We start from the raw sequence: 14,536 nt of genomic DNA on the forward strand, positions 1-14,536 counted from the left end.
AAAACACAAGTGATAATTACTAAACAATGTCAAAGTGGGAACTGATACCTCTATACAGCACAAGTGATAATTACTAAACAATGTCAAAGTGGGAACTGTTTCCTATATACAGCACAAGTGATAATTACTAAACAATGTCAAAGTGGGAACTGATACCTATATACAGCCAAATTGGAACTGTTACCTATATACAGCTCAGGTGATAATTACTACAACTGATCAATTTGTACCTAACTATAGTACAACTGATAAATCTATACCTAACTATAGTACAACTGATAAATCTGTACCTGACTATAGTACAACTGATAAATCTGTACCTAACTATAGTACAACTGATCAATCTGTACCTTACTATAGTACAACTGATCAATCTGTACCTAACTACAGTACAACTGATCAATCTGTACCTAACTATAGTACAACTGATCAATCTGTACCTAACTATAGTACATCTGATAAATCTGTACCTAACTATAGTACAACTGATCAATATGTACCTAACTATAGTACAACTGATCAATCTCTGCCTAACTATAGTGCAACTGATCAATCTGTACCTAACTATAGTACAACTGATAAATCTGTACCTAACTATAGTACAACTGATCAATCTGTACCTAACTACAGTGCAACTGATCAATCTGTACCTAAATATAGTACAACTGATAAATCTGTACCAAACTACAGTACAACTGATAAATCTGTATCTAACTATAGTACAACTGATCAATCAACAAAATTGTAAAAGTGAGAACTGATAACCTTTTTTCTAAACATTTACTTCAGGTTGGTAAGTATGGATTATGAGAAGTTCTTTTTACGCAACCAATACGATTTTCTATGTGACGTCTCGATGACTAGTACGATATGAACACTGTCACCTTTATCAGACAAATGACCAGTGAAGTGTATACACACAAAGGTGTAAAATGTGTACGAGTTTTCCACAAAATTAAGTCGATTCGGCTACGCTGTAAGCGATTTTATGAACAAATCGTACACATTTTACACCTTTGTTTGCCTACATTTATCTGGTCATTTGTCTGATGAAGGTGACAGTGTATAATTCGTACTAGTCTTCAAAGTGTCACATAGAAAATCTGGTTGTGGAGAGAGAACTGATAACTGCAAAACTGCAGCATTGTCAAAGTGAGAACTGTTACATATACAGAACAATAGATAAACAATACGTACCAACTTGTAAAAGTATAGAAAGATGTAGGGGCAAAATCATAAAGCAATCAATCTGTTAACAGTGAATGAAATATCTCTTCAATTCTGAATTGCATTTTATCACATAATGTACTGTGTTATCCAGTGAATGTACCCATGTCATATTTTTTGCGTATTAACCCATTAAGTATACCCTATCAGCCCTGTGATTGGTTGTAAGTTTCAATTGTTTAAGTTGTGACGCCACGCCAGGACAAGTACATGACATCACAAACTTACACACTGGAGTCAAAATGGCGGCTTCTTACATTTCAATGTTGCATGAAAGTTGCCGTTTTACACGAATAAATGTCAAAAATCTTGATAATGTGATAAAAAGGATCTTACACTCGTTTTCATTTCATATGAAATTTATAAAACTCGTCACTAATTTTTCATTTTAGCTCGCCTAAATTGATTTTTTTTATACTCGTTTCATAAATCTCATATGAAATGGAAACTCATGTAAGATCCTATATATATCTGACGTAATATTCAAACGATAAATTTAACACACTATGATAAGGTGAAGTGATATAGCAGTGGGCGGGTGCAGTCATCGACCTTCAGTTATGAGGTTTTATTATAAGTTGCGTTTCCGGTGACGGTGTCTAATGTTAACTTTTGTGTACCCTTCTGCAAACAATATTCAATGTGAAGGTGACTTCCTGATATAAATCAACCAATTAAATGGACTGCATGACAGAAAAACAAGTCCCATATTATAACCTGACATTTTTAAATGGCTGTAATGCATGTCTGCGATGCGTGTTTCCTGGAAACTTGAACAGGATATGCCATAATGAGGATCGGTGTTCGATGAGGTGGTCCGAAACAAAATCCTATAAAGCACGCCTTTTATACTGTTGTCATGTGATAGGTGACATGCAAACGATGTCATCAATATATGAACAATAGATACAGGTTCCATTCAAAAGTAAAAAGAACGATCGATTCATATTTCGTGTTTTCAATCCAATTTGAAATCCTACACTGTTAGAAAGTTACAACATGCAATATTTTTGATCTCATCCTATGTGTTAAATAAATGATATGACAGGCAATTTGGTTTAGAGTCGTCTCCTAAAGTGCAATTAACAAATGAAAATCGTAGTGGCAGTTATATAATACAAAAATATTACTGAATAAAATACAACTGAGACCAACAGCAAACCTCATGAGAAAACATATATAAAGGTTTAGTTGCCACGAAATCGCCATATTTAATCATTAAATATAAACTTTATTTATTTTACAACAATTATGAAACAAGTTATTTCAACTTATATTAATCATTCTTGTTGGCCCGGATGTTATCGCGCGAGGGGTCTTGTTGTGGGAGGAAACCGGAGTACCCGGAGAAAACCCATGTGCTCGGGCTGGTGACCCCATACCTTTTCATGTCCGATCTGGGAATCGAACCCTGGCAGCCTTGGTGAAAGGCAAGTGCGCTATCCACTGGACCACCCGACCACCCTTATCATTAGAATCTAGAGCAAGATTCAAACTGATCTGACTTTCACTACATTTATCATGATGATATCGTATTCCAAAAATAAAAGACGGTCAAATGTCCATGAAATGTCCATGTCATTCGGACTTGATGTAGGAAAAGTATATTAGTACATCATTTGATGACGTCACGATTACTGATAATAGGATTCAATCACAGTCAATTACCACGAATATTCTTCAAGCTCATGTCAAGTCCACTTTAGATTTGTCAACAGCACGCGCGCGTTGTGAAGTAACAACAACTCAACGTGGTTCTGGTGATATTGTAGGAGTACGTATCTCTCCTTACTCAACGTTAATCAATATCACCGACAAACATCTGCTCACAGTACAGGTCACCTTTCACAATCTAAAAAAAACATATAGGCGCAAATACAAATACTAGGAAAGACATAAAAAAAATCGAATAATTTAGGTAGCATTACATAGCGTTTACTGTAAACACCAGATCCTGCATAATCTTTAAACATGTATGAACCAGTTTTCCATGAACTCTTAAAATAGAAAATAGCAGTTGAGGGTGTGCAATCCAACAAACCTCCCCAAACGATACAATTTGACTACAATATTTTCGCCTTTATCTGAAAAATACAGTTTTGTTAAAATGGTCGTTTTTAAACTTTAACATAATTGTTCAGAAGTAACAATGTCACTCAAATTAAAAATGCTATTTCTCTCAGTTCCAGCCTTAAATACAAATGGTGACAGGGCGTTTCTCACACCCATTACATGCTTCAATATAAAGGCAACAGTGTTTAGTATAACTTTGAATACTTTATTGTCTCGGTTTTAAATAATTTTGATAACATATGTCATTGACAAGCATCAGGTAAAACCTGGATTTTCTTAACCCTTTCACCAATATAGACCAAAACGGACTTATCCAGATCAATGCATGGTAGAGTCTACTAAAGTTTCATAGGGGTAAAAGGGTTAATATTTTATTTTTTGCCTTATCAATTCAATACGCATATTGTTCATAGTGCATTATATCACTTAATAGTACATAGGATATTTTATCACTAAATAGTACATCGGACACAATGTGTATGAATGCACTCTGGAATCGTCAAGCATGAGTGTTTGTGAGACAGTGTCGAACCACTCTAAATGATGACTGAGGGTAAGTCTTGTCATTTCCTGTGGCAGTGACAGTAGGTTCCTGTGAGTTTCCCCTTTAGTCAAGAACAACACACTGTCCTTGAAGGTTTGTCAACAAGTCATTATATCTCCAGCAAACGTAGCCACGGTTTATCGATCGTATACACTTACGACATTCCGCAAAATAATACTGAAATCTATGGAGGTTCATTTGTACCATAACAATATATAAAGAGCATTTTACACAAAGGGGACTCAATGAGTTTGTTACACAGAGGGGAGTCAAAGGGTTTGTTACGCAGAGGGGAGTGAACGGGTTTGTTACATAGAGGAGAGTCAATAAGTTTGTTACACAGAGGGGAGGTAAAGAGTTTGTTACACAGAGAGGAGGTAATGAGTTTGTTACACAGAGGGGAGTCAAAGGGTTTGTTACACAGAGGGGAGGTGAATGGTTTGTTACACAGAGGGGAGTCAAAGAGTTTGTTACACAGAGGAGAGTCAATGAGTTTGTTACACAGAGGGGAGGTAAATAGTTTGTTACGCAGAGAGGAGGTAATGAGTTTGTTACACAGAGGGGAGTCAAAGGGTTTGTTACACAGAGGGGAGGTCAAGAGTTTGTTACACAGAGGGTAGGTAAAGGGTTTTGTTACACAGAGGAGAGTCAAAGAGTTTGTTACACAGAGGAGAGTCAATGAGTTTGTTACACAGAGGAGAGTCAATGAGTTTGTTACACAGAGGAGAGTCAATGAGTTTGTTACACAGAGGAGAGTCAATGAGTTTGTTACACAGAGGAGAGTCAAAGAGTTTGTTACACAGAGGAGAGTCAATGAGTTTGTTACACAGAGGAGAGTCAATGAGTTTGTTACACAGAGGAGAGTCAATGAGTTTGTTACACAGAGGAGAGTCAATGAGTTTGTTACACAGAGGAGAGTCAATGAGTTTGTTACACAGAGGAGAGTCAATGAGTTTGTTACACAGAGGAGAGTCAATGAGTTTGTTACACAGAGGAGAGTCAATGAGTTTGTTACACAGAGGAGAGTCAAATAGTTTGTTACACAGAGGGGAGGTAAAGAGTTTGTTACACAGAGGAGAGTCAATGAGTTTGTTACACAGAGGGGAGTCAAAGGGTTTGTTACACAGAGGGGAGGTCAAGAGTTTGTTACACAGAGGGTAGGTAAAGGGGTTTGTTACACAGAGGAGAGTCAAAGAGTTTGTTACACAGAGGAGAGTCAATGAGTTTGTTACACAGAGGAGAGTCAATGAGTTTGTTACACAGAGGAGAGTCAAAGAGTTTGTTACACAGAGGAGAGTCAATGAGTTTGTTACACAGAGGAGAGTCAATGAGTTTGTTACACAGAGGAGAGTCAATGAGTTTGTTACACAGAGGAGAGTCAATGAGTTTGTTACACAGAGGAGAGTCAATGAGTTTGTTACACAGAGGAGAGTCAATGAGTTTGTTACACAGAGGAGAGTCAATGAGTTTGTTACACAGAGGAGAGTCAATGAGTTTGTTACACAGAGGAGAGTCAATGAGTTTGTTACACAGAGGAGAGTCAATGAGTTTGTTACACAGAGGAGAGTCAATGAGTTTGTTACACAGAGGAGAGTCAATGAGTTTGTTACACAGAGGAGAGTCAATGAGTTTGTTACACAGAGGAGAGTCAATGAGTTTGTTACACAGAGGAGAGTCAAAGAGTTTGTTACACAGAGGAGAGTCAATGAGTTTGTTACACAGAGGGGAGTCAAAGGGTTTGTTACACAGAGGGGAGGTCAAGAGTTTGTTACACAGAGGGTAGGTAAAGGGTTTTGTTACACAGAGGAGAGTCAAAGAGTTTGTTACACAGAGGAGAGTCAATGAGTTTGTTACACAGAGGAGAGTCAATGAGTTTGTTACACAGAGGAGAGTCAATGAGTTTGTTACACAGAGGAGAGTCAATGAGTTTGTTACACAGAGGAGAGTCAATGAGTTTGTTACACAGAGGAGAGTCAATGAGTTTGTTACACAGAGGAGAGTCAATGAGTTTGTTACACAGAGGAGAGTCAATGAGTTTGTTACACAGAGGAGAGTCAATGAGTTTGTTACACAGAGGAGAGTCAATGAGTTTGTTACACAGAGGAGAGTCAATGAGTTTGTTACACAGAGGAGAGTCAATGAGTTTGTTACACAGAGGAGAGTCAATGAGTTTGTTACACAGAGGAGAGTCAATGAGTTTGTTACACAGAGGAGAGTCAATGAGTTTGTTACACAGAGGAGAGTCAATGAGTTTGTTACACAGAGGAGAGTCAAAGAGTTTGTTACACAGAGGAGAGTCAATGAGTTTGTTACACAGAGGAGAGTCAATGAGTTTGTTACACAGAGGAGAGTCAATGAGTTTGTTACACAGAGGAGAGTCAATGAGTTTGTTACACAGAGGAGAGTCAATGAGTTTGTTACACAGAGGAGAGTCAATGAGTTTGTTACACAGAGGAGAGTCAATGAGTTTGTTACACAGAGGAGAGTCAATGAGTTTGTTACACAGAGGAGAGTCAAATAGTTTGTTACACAGAGGGGGAGGTAAAGAGTTTGTTACACAGAGGAGAGTCAATGAGTTTGTTACACAGAGGGGAGGTAAAGAGTTTGTTACACAGAGGGTAGGTAAAGGGTTTTGTTACACAGATGGGAGTCAAAGAGTTTGTTACACAAAAGGGAGTCAAAGAGACATTCTTACATAGATGATATCAACGAGTTTCTTACAAAGTTGGAAATGAAAGGTCTGCTTACATAGAGGGGAGCCAAAGCACTGCATACATAGAGGGGAGTCAAAGAGCTTCTTGAATAGAGGGAGTCAAATATCTTCTTAAATAGAGGGAAGTCAAAGAGCCATTATATTCAGTTATAAGAAAAATTAGTATTAGTAGTTGTTTCCCCTAATTTGATTATTAATTTGATAATACCAACTTGTTTGTATGTGTTCTAATGTCTATGTCTATGCTTGTACCACTGTTTGTTACTGTATTTGGAAAGGGCTTAAATAGACTATGCCTGCTGCCCAATCCATTTGTCCTTTTGACAATAAAATTTATTGAAATAGCAAATGTCAAAGAGCATCTTATATAGAGGGAGTCAAAGACCTTCTTACATAGAGGGAAGTCAAAGAACTTCTTTCATAGAAGGGAGCCAAATACCTTCTTATATAGAGGAAAGTCAAAGAGCTTCTTACATAGAGGGAAGTCAAAGACCTTACATAGAGGAAATTATATAATTTCTTACAAATAGAGAAATCAAAGAGCTTCTTGAAAAAAACATTAAACGTGTTCTTACAAAGAGAGCATTAAAGTGTTCTTTATAAAGGGAATTAAGTGCTTCCTACATAAAGGGAATTAAATAGGATGCTACATAAAGGGATTTAAGTGCTTCCTACATGGTGGGAATTAAATAGTATGCTACACAAAGGGAATTAAGTGCTTCCTACATAGAGGGAATTAAATAGTATGCTACATAAAGGGAATAATGTGCTACCTACATAGAGGGAATTAATAGTATGCTACACAAAGGGAATTAAGTGCTTCCTACATAGAGGGAATTAAATAGTATGCTACATAAAGGGAATTATGTGCTTCCTATATAGAGGGATTTAAATAGTATGCTACATAAAGGGAATTAAGTGCTTCCTACTAGTATGCTACATAAAGGGAATTATGTGCTTCCTTCATAGAGGGAATTAAATAGTATGCTAAATAAAGGGAATTATGTGCTTCCTACATAGAGGGAATAAAATAGGATGCTACATAAAGGGATTTAAGTGCTTCCTACATGGTGGGAATTAAATAGTATGCTACACAAAGGGAATTAAGTGCTTCCTACATAGAGGGAACTAAATAGTATGCTACATAAAGGGAATAATGTGCTACCTACATAGAGGGAATTAATAGTATGCTCTACAAAGGGAATTAAGTGCTTCCTACATAGAGGGAATTAAATAGTATGCTACATAAAGGGAATTATGTGCTTCCTATATAGAGGGATTTAAATAGTATGCTACATAAAGGGAATTAAGTGCTTCCTACTAGTATGCTACATAAAGGGAATTATGTGCTTCCTTCATAGAGAGAATTAAATAGTATGCTAAATAAAGGGAATTATGTGCTTCCTACATAGAGGGAATAAAATAGTATGCTACATAAAGGGAATTATGTGCTTCCTAAATAGAGGGATTTAAAAAGTATGCTTCATAAAGGGAATTAAGTGTTTCCTCTATAGAGGGATTTAAATAGTATGCTACATAAAGGGAATTATGTGCTTCCTATATAGAGGGATTTAAGTAGTATGCTACATAAAGGGAATTAAGTGCTTCCTCTATAGAGGGATTTAAATTGTATGCTACATGAAGGGAATTAAGTGCTTCCTCTATAGAGGGATTTAAATAGTATGCTACTTAAAGGGAATTAAGTGCTTCCTACATAGAGGGAATTAAATAGTATGCTACATAAAGGGAATTGAAGATCTTCCTGCATTAAGTTAATTAATCAGCTTTCTGCATTAAGGAAATAACAGAGACTCTACATAAAGGGAATTAAAGAGGTTCCACCTATATTTTACATTAATAAAAGCACATTTTCTGTGTTTTTACGGTCATAGATTTAATGAACTTCAATTGATACCGAACCCGGAAGTGTCCGTACGTGTAGGCCATGCTCTCCGTGCAGGCGTGGAGTGATACATGTACTTCTAGAATCCCCTCAGGAGACGTGCACGCGGAAGCGACGGGTCTGTGTAGTTGCAATTACAATACAGATACATCGGTGCATGCATCCCCCCCACCCCACCCCCAGAACATTTATATAACATATACATCAATTCATATAATGAACTGAGTATACATGCATTATGCTGAGGACACTTACTTAGAACATCTATACTGCAGGTACACATATACCTATTATACTGAAAACAAATAAACCAAATAATCATCGATTAATATACAATACTGAGAAATGTATTCCATTTAGGACAAGTTTACAATATATGCACAGACACATTTTTTAAAACGAAGAAAATGTACCATTTACGTCATTGAATGAACCATACTAAAAATGATTATTCTGAAGATATGTCAGTGCACTGATCATTCTGATTGTTTTCATTAACAATAAGGTGATCATTGCATGTGTTGTATTATTGTCATATGTGGTCTGGTTATAGGACACGGAGTATAGCTTTCAACGTACGGCAAGGTATACGTGATTTACCTGGAGCGCAGGTGTACATGCACAACAGTTCTAGGGTATAATTTATTCAGAAAAAACAGATACATATATCTTTGTGCCAAAATTGCACATATAAATATCAATGCAGTGATACAACCCTTACATAGGCATATAAAACGGGAAACAATGGAACAACTGCGTGCACATTTCACGACGTCAGGGCGGACGTTATTATTGATCGTATTGAAGAAAGCATTTTCTTTATATGTCACTTGCATTGAAAAGCAAAAATAGCTTTATTTAGAATTGTAATCCTATAGTACGAAATTACTTCAGCAATATATGGTTTATTTAGACAGTAATACTTTCTCCTAAATTAAATCCTTGTAATGCACACTCTATCACGGAATGACATTCGTCCTCTATGACCCTATACTACATATAACTGCATGTAGGTACCTCATACGAAACAGGGATAGGTGCCATCGGCCTACCACAACACCCAAGCGCCGAGAAGACACCGAAGACCTAAATATTGTCTATATTCAAAAATGTTTTATAAAATTATAACCTCGTGGAGTCGGATTATTCGCACTGTCAGTTTTGATCACAATTTTCTTTAGTTCTAGTTTTATATAAATGTTCCATCATCATCTGTTCTTGCTGTTGTGTGCATATAACAAACACATCCAACACCACCAGGAAAGCGAAGTTCTGTTACTATACTGGTCACGTTCTGTTACGTTCTGTTACTGTACTGGCCACGTTCTGTTACGTTCTGTTACTGTACTGGCCACGTTCTGTTACTGTACTGGCCACGTTCTGTTTCGTTCTGTTACTGTACTGGCCACGTTCTGTTACGTTCTGTTACTGTACTGGCCACATTCTGTTTCTGTACTGGCCACGTTCTGTTACTGTACTGGCCACGGTTTGTGTGGAAAACAGCTCAGCGTCTTACTATAAAATGGTGTATACGGTTTAACAATGACATAAAATGAAGTCATTTGGCACAGTAGACTTTACATATCACACGTTCATTATCAGCTGAAAAACATTGCACAACACAGAACCGACTTGAAATATATCGAAAATAGGTTTTGGTGACAATCAACAAACATTTCTTACGTGTTTTTCCATTTGAACATAAATATAGTAACTTGACCAGCATGCTTTTTTGTGACTCATATGATGAATTCCTTGATGTAAAAGGAACACCTCCACATCATCTCCATTGCTTAATAACATTTACTCAAACATGGTTGTGATGTCATTTTTTGTTCTTGCATGAAGCTTAATTGAGCTGTAGTTGAGGCGATTCTATTGATTTCACATACTGCTGATTATTTTACTGTAGAATAGTTTAAAAGTATTCCAAAGTCCACAATACTCTAGTTTCTGAAAAGATGTCAACACAATAAAAAGAACTTATATCAGTGGATTCGGAATCCAGGTATTTGCAGATAGGAAAAGGGGATAAACATAATCAAAATCTTTTAAAATTGGACTGTATTTATAATTTCACATAAATTCTGATATCACTAGACATCATATTTATTATTTGCTGGACGAATTATCGACAGAGACATTAACACTTGATAACATAAGATCTCTAACAACTTTCTGTAAAGGTTGATCACTGATAACGTTCACATCCTCTGACGGCAGTAGATCGGTGGCCAGTTTTTGCTACACTACATTGTTTATCTATTCCAGCTTCGAACAGTCCTGTGGCGGCAGTTTCACTTCGGCTGTAATTTGTATACCAACCTTGAAATCCTGCTTCCTTACACGTCACACCTACAGCGACATCTGCATACCAGTATGTCAACAATTCAGCGTTGCATACTTCATGTTCGATATTCCAGAGGTAACGGTTACATACATTCACTGCACCCTTGGGATATATCATGACAAAACTGAAGGCATGGAGATGGAGATTTTGATTGGTTACAGTTGTTGATGTACATCAAAGGATCAAACTAGTCTAATTGTATCATTTTCAATGTTGCGCAAACATAATCTTCAATTTTGCTATGACATATTCCAAGGGTGCCGAGAACGTTAGTAGGCCTAACCCCTGTAATTCCAAGGACGTGCCAAGGAAAAAGCTAAAATAATCTGACATCAGAGTTTATAGCTGCAACTATGACACATTCGAATCTGTGTGATGTTTCTAATAGTGTCTATAACCACTGTTAATGGGTGACACTACACCATTAGTAATAACATTGGCGTTGTCAGAGATAGTAAGACGTCGTCACGAACAAAAACTGTCAGGGCAAAAGGTAACATCACCGACGTAGAGAAACATATATTTTCATCGAAGACGGAAGATATTCTATTCAAATGCATTGTACAGGGTGCTGGCATTACATTTGGACCATCATCATATGTGGGAGTTTTATACAAGATTGCTTTCTCATCTTCTCACTGCTGAATAGAAGCCGCGAGGGTGAAAGCAGTCACGCAAGGTGTTGGAAAGGTATTGAACATGCAACCATTGCAAAAGTGTATCCTCTCACTGGTGAAAAAAACATGAATCCACTTTGTGAACCGTTAAGAAGACGTAATCATGGATTGAAGGTTACAATGGTGCACGACTAGTCATGTATACAAGAAATGGTTGCAAAGCGCCGAAAGAATATTGCACGCCATTTTCTACAATTTATCTCAACAACTCTATCACACATATTTCCACTATAAAACACTGGCGTTTTACTTTAGCGGTTTTATAATAGATTGTGTTAAATATAGTCAAATAGTTCTACGTTCAGGGTGGGAAATCTTTTAACGTAGAACGCACTGTTCTTTCAGAAGTCGATTTCTGGATCTTCCTGTTTTGCATGGTGGGACGAAACATGCCACATCTAAGAGTGGGTGTTTCCGTGTTAATACCAGTGAGTTTACACCGACAAGTGTAGTGTAAACTATTCTTTACGTTGACGACCATCTTAATTACTAAGAATGTTGAAATGGATACATTTGTTTTGTTTCTCACAGTCCCCATAATGGCTATCCAACCAAGATTTGACAAATTAGATATCATGTGCGAAAATTTAATGCTGATGACAATCTAAAAGCCATGTCGAATCGAATTGTGGAATGATTTGGCAGTTATTTATTAACGAAGACGGTATTCAAATCATGCGGAAGAGGAACTGGTATGTCAAATGCAGGAATGGTCAAAAGTAACATAATTTGCAATCGGTCAAAGAAAGGCTGAATAAGGAAATGAAATTCGCAAACATTCTATCAAATGTAGTAGCTGCACGGAGGTAGGAAAGGTCTGAAAATGTTCAATAGGAATGTAACGCCGTGTTTACAGTTCGTTTTTATGGACAGAAACCCAACAAGTAAAAGTGTTATTTCAATGAATGAAGTTTGACTGTGACAAAACAAATTACCATTTTACCATCCGTACTATTCGTATACATTTTGCGTAGCTTTAATCAGGCAATATTTCCTTTCAATAAACGCTGATGGCATGCTCAAAGTCCTTTATTTGTCGATTAAATTGATATGAATTCTATATTATGTTATTTTCTAGTATTTTGTTAGTATCATTTTTATTGAATTGATAAGGTTGCAATAAGAAACTGTATAAATGTTTAATTACACGCATTAAACACATCAATATGCATTCTTTTAATTTTCAGGTCGATCAATTCAATGTGTATAGACTGGTTTTTTGTTAATTAGTTTTTTCTAATTATGAAGTAGAAATATCGAGCTTTATCAAAGTCATCTTATGCATCAATTGAATCTACCTTCACTCTAATCTTCAGTATACCGGAGAGAAGAAGAGGAATAAACCGGCCCTAAACAATGCCCATGACCTCATTGTAACTTGGGTAAGGAGAATTTGAGTGAAACAGTCTTTGTATTTTGTAGTAAGAGAAAGAAATCTGTCTTAAACTTTGTGTACCTTAACGTGGTAGGGTGTATTTTTAAGGTATAAGGAGAGATAACTCTTACAGTATAAACCTACGTCATTCTTCCGGGTGCCCGATGAGACACGTGACACGCATTGTAATGTACGACTTCGTGAGGTATTTATAACCTGGTCTAACCCTTACTTGGTTTTTTTTTATCATTTTAACTCACAATCTATTTATATCTTTAAATATAGAAACTGTTATTTGATTTGTTTTTGCTTTGGCAAAATAAACTATTGCGTTCATGTTTGATCTAAACTATGTTTCAATTGACATAGATTCGTCATATACATTGTACATCAGAATTTTGTAGAATTGTAAACGGTTATAATACATACAGATAGCCAAGCGTTGCATTAAAAGGCTTATGTTTAAGAAAGTACAATTCGTTTATACGATTTTCTAAACTCATTATGATGTTTATTACAAAGTACGGATAATTAGGACACGGTCCTGTTACATGTAGTTTTCCGCCTAAGGAAAATGCTAAAAATTTGACAGACAAACATCCGAGATGAAAAACGTTTATAAGATTGTGGAGTCATGTTTGGTTATGGAGATCTATAATTCAGCTTTAATCAGAGCTGTACATGTAACTGTACTTACAGCTGTTAGACGTTAGGTCTAAGGTTGTTAACCAATGTTTCCGTTGCTGGGCGAGTTCTGTAATTTTCTGTTTATGTAAATTCTTTTTCTTCTCATTCGCGATAAGTACCTATGCTCTTACTATGGCACTCAGCATTATCTAATGACAATCCATTTTTATCTTTGAACGATGATATTTTAAGTTAATGTGTTCTTGTAGTGTTTTGTAAATTACGTAGGTCAGAAAACGGCACTTCACTGAATCTTGAAGATCTTACCTGCTCTTAAAAACAAACCATTATCAAATTGAGGCTCTCCCGATTCCATTTTATAATCTAGACCGAGATTTAATGTTGACGTCACGTTTGGTGTTATAATAAAAGCATGGCACAAAATTGTGTAGACTTGGTAAAATATTTGCGAACCTTTTAGTCATTTCCTAACGTGCTTATTTTTTATGTATGACTGCTATGTATACTAAGGGTACAATGGCGATGTTTAACCTATTAAGATAATAAGTTCCGAGGAGATCTTTCCTTTCTTTGGTAATTGTAATATGCAACACTCGATCATGAGAAATTATTTTGACCAAAAAATATCTTTGAAACCTTCCAAAAAATACCGGAGCTTTTTAAGCGTGAAGCCCGCGTAGCTCAGTCGGTAGAGCACCAGTCTTTTAATCTGAGGGTCTAGGATTCGAGCCCCTACGTGGGCTATAATATTTTTGAGGTTTTTGAACTTGTGTAATACGGTTTAATAGAGACGGGCAAACGGTTGTGTTTGCTTACATCGTTGATTTCTACATGTTTTACAAACATATACAATGACTCAATACCAATGTCTATGATTATAATCTTGTACTGACGATATGCTTCTTTTTATGTGACATTACAATGTCATGAACTCATACACATTGTATTATTATGTACCAGCATTTAGCCGTATTCCATGTTAGGAGAGGTGTCTATGTGACATATTCCAAGGTGTAGTTGATATCC

General features: G+C 36.4%; 1 non-coding gene across 1 annotated transcript; it reads left to right on the forward strand.

Annotated features, from left to right (window-relative positions):
• The first annotated feature begins 14,180 nt into the window (after nt 1-14,180).
• Trnak-uuu lies at nt 14,181-14,253 on the forward strand. Its single transcript has one exon. It is a non-coding gene; the product is annotated as a tRNA-Lys (tRNA).
• Nucleotides 14,254-14,536: the final 283 nt, after the last annotated feature.

This window comes from Mizuhopecten yessoensis, unplaced genomic scaffold (assembly GCF_002113885.1).
Source record: "Mizuhopecten yessoensis strain PY_sf001 unplaced genomic scaffold, ASM211388v2 scaffold8123, whole genome shotgun sequence".
In the NCBI taxonomy this organism is placed as follows: domain Eukaryota; kingdom Metazoa; phylum Mollusca; class Bivalvia; order Pectinida; family Pectinidae; genus Mizuhopecten; species Mizuhopecten yessoensis.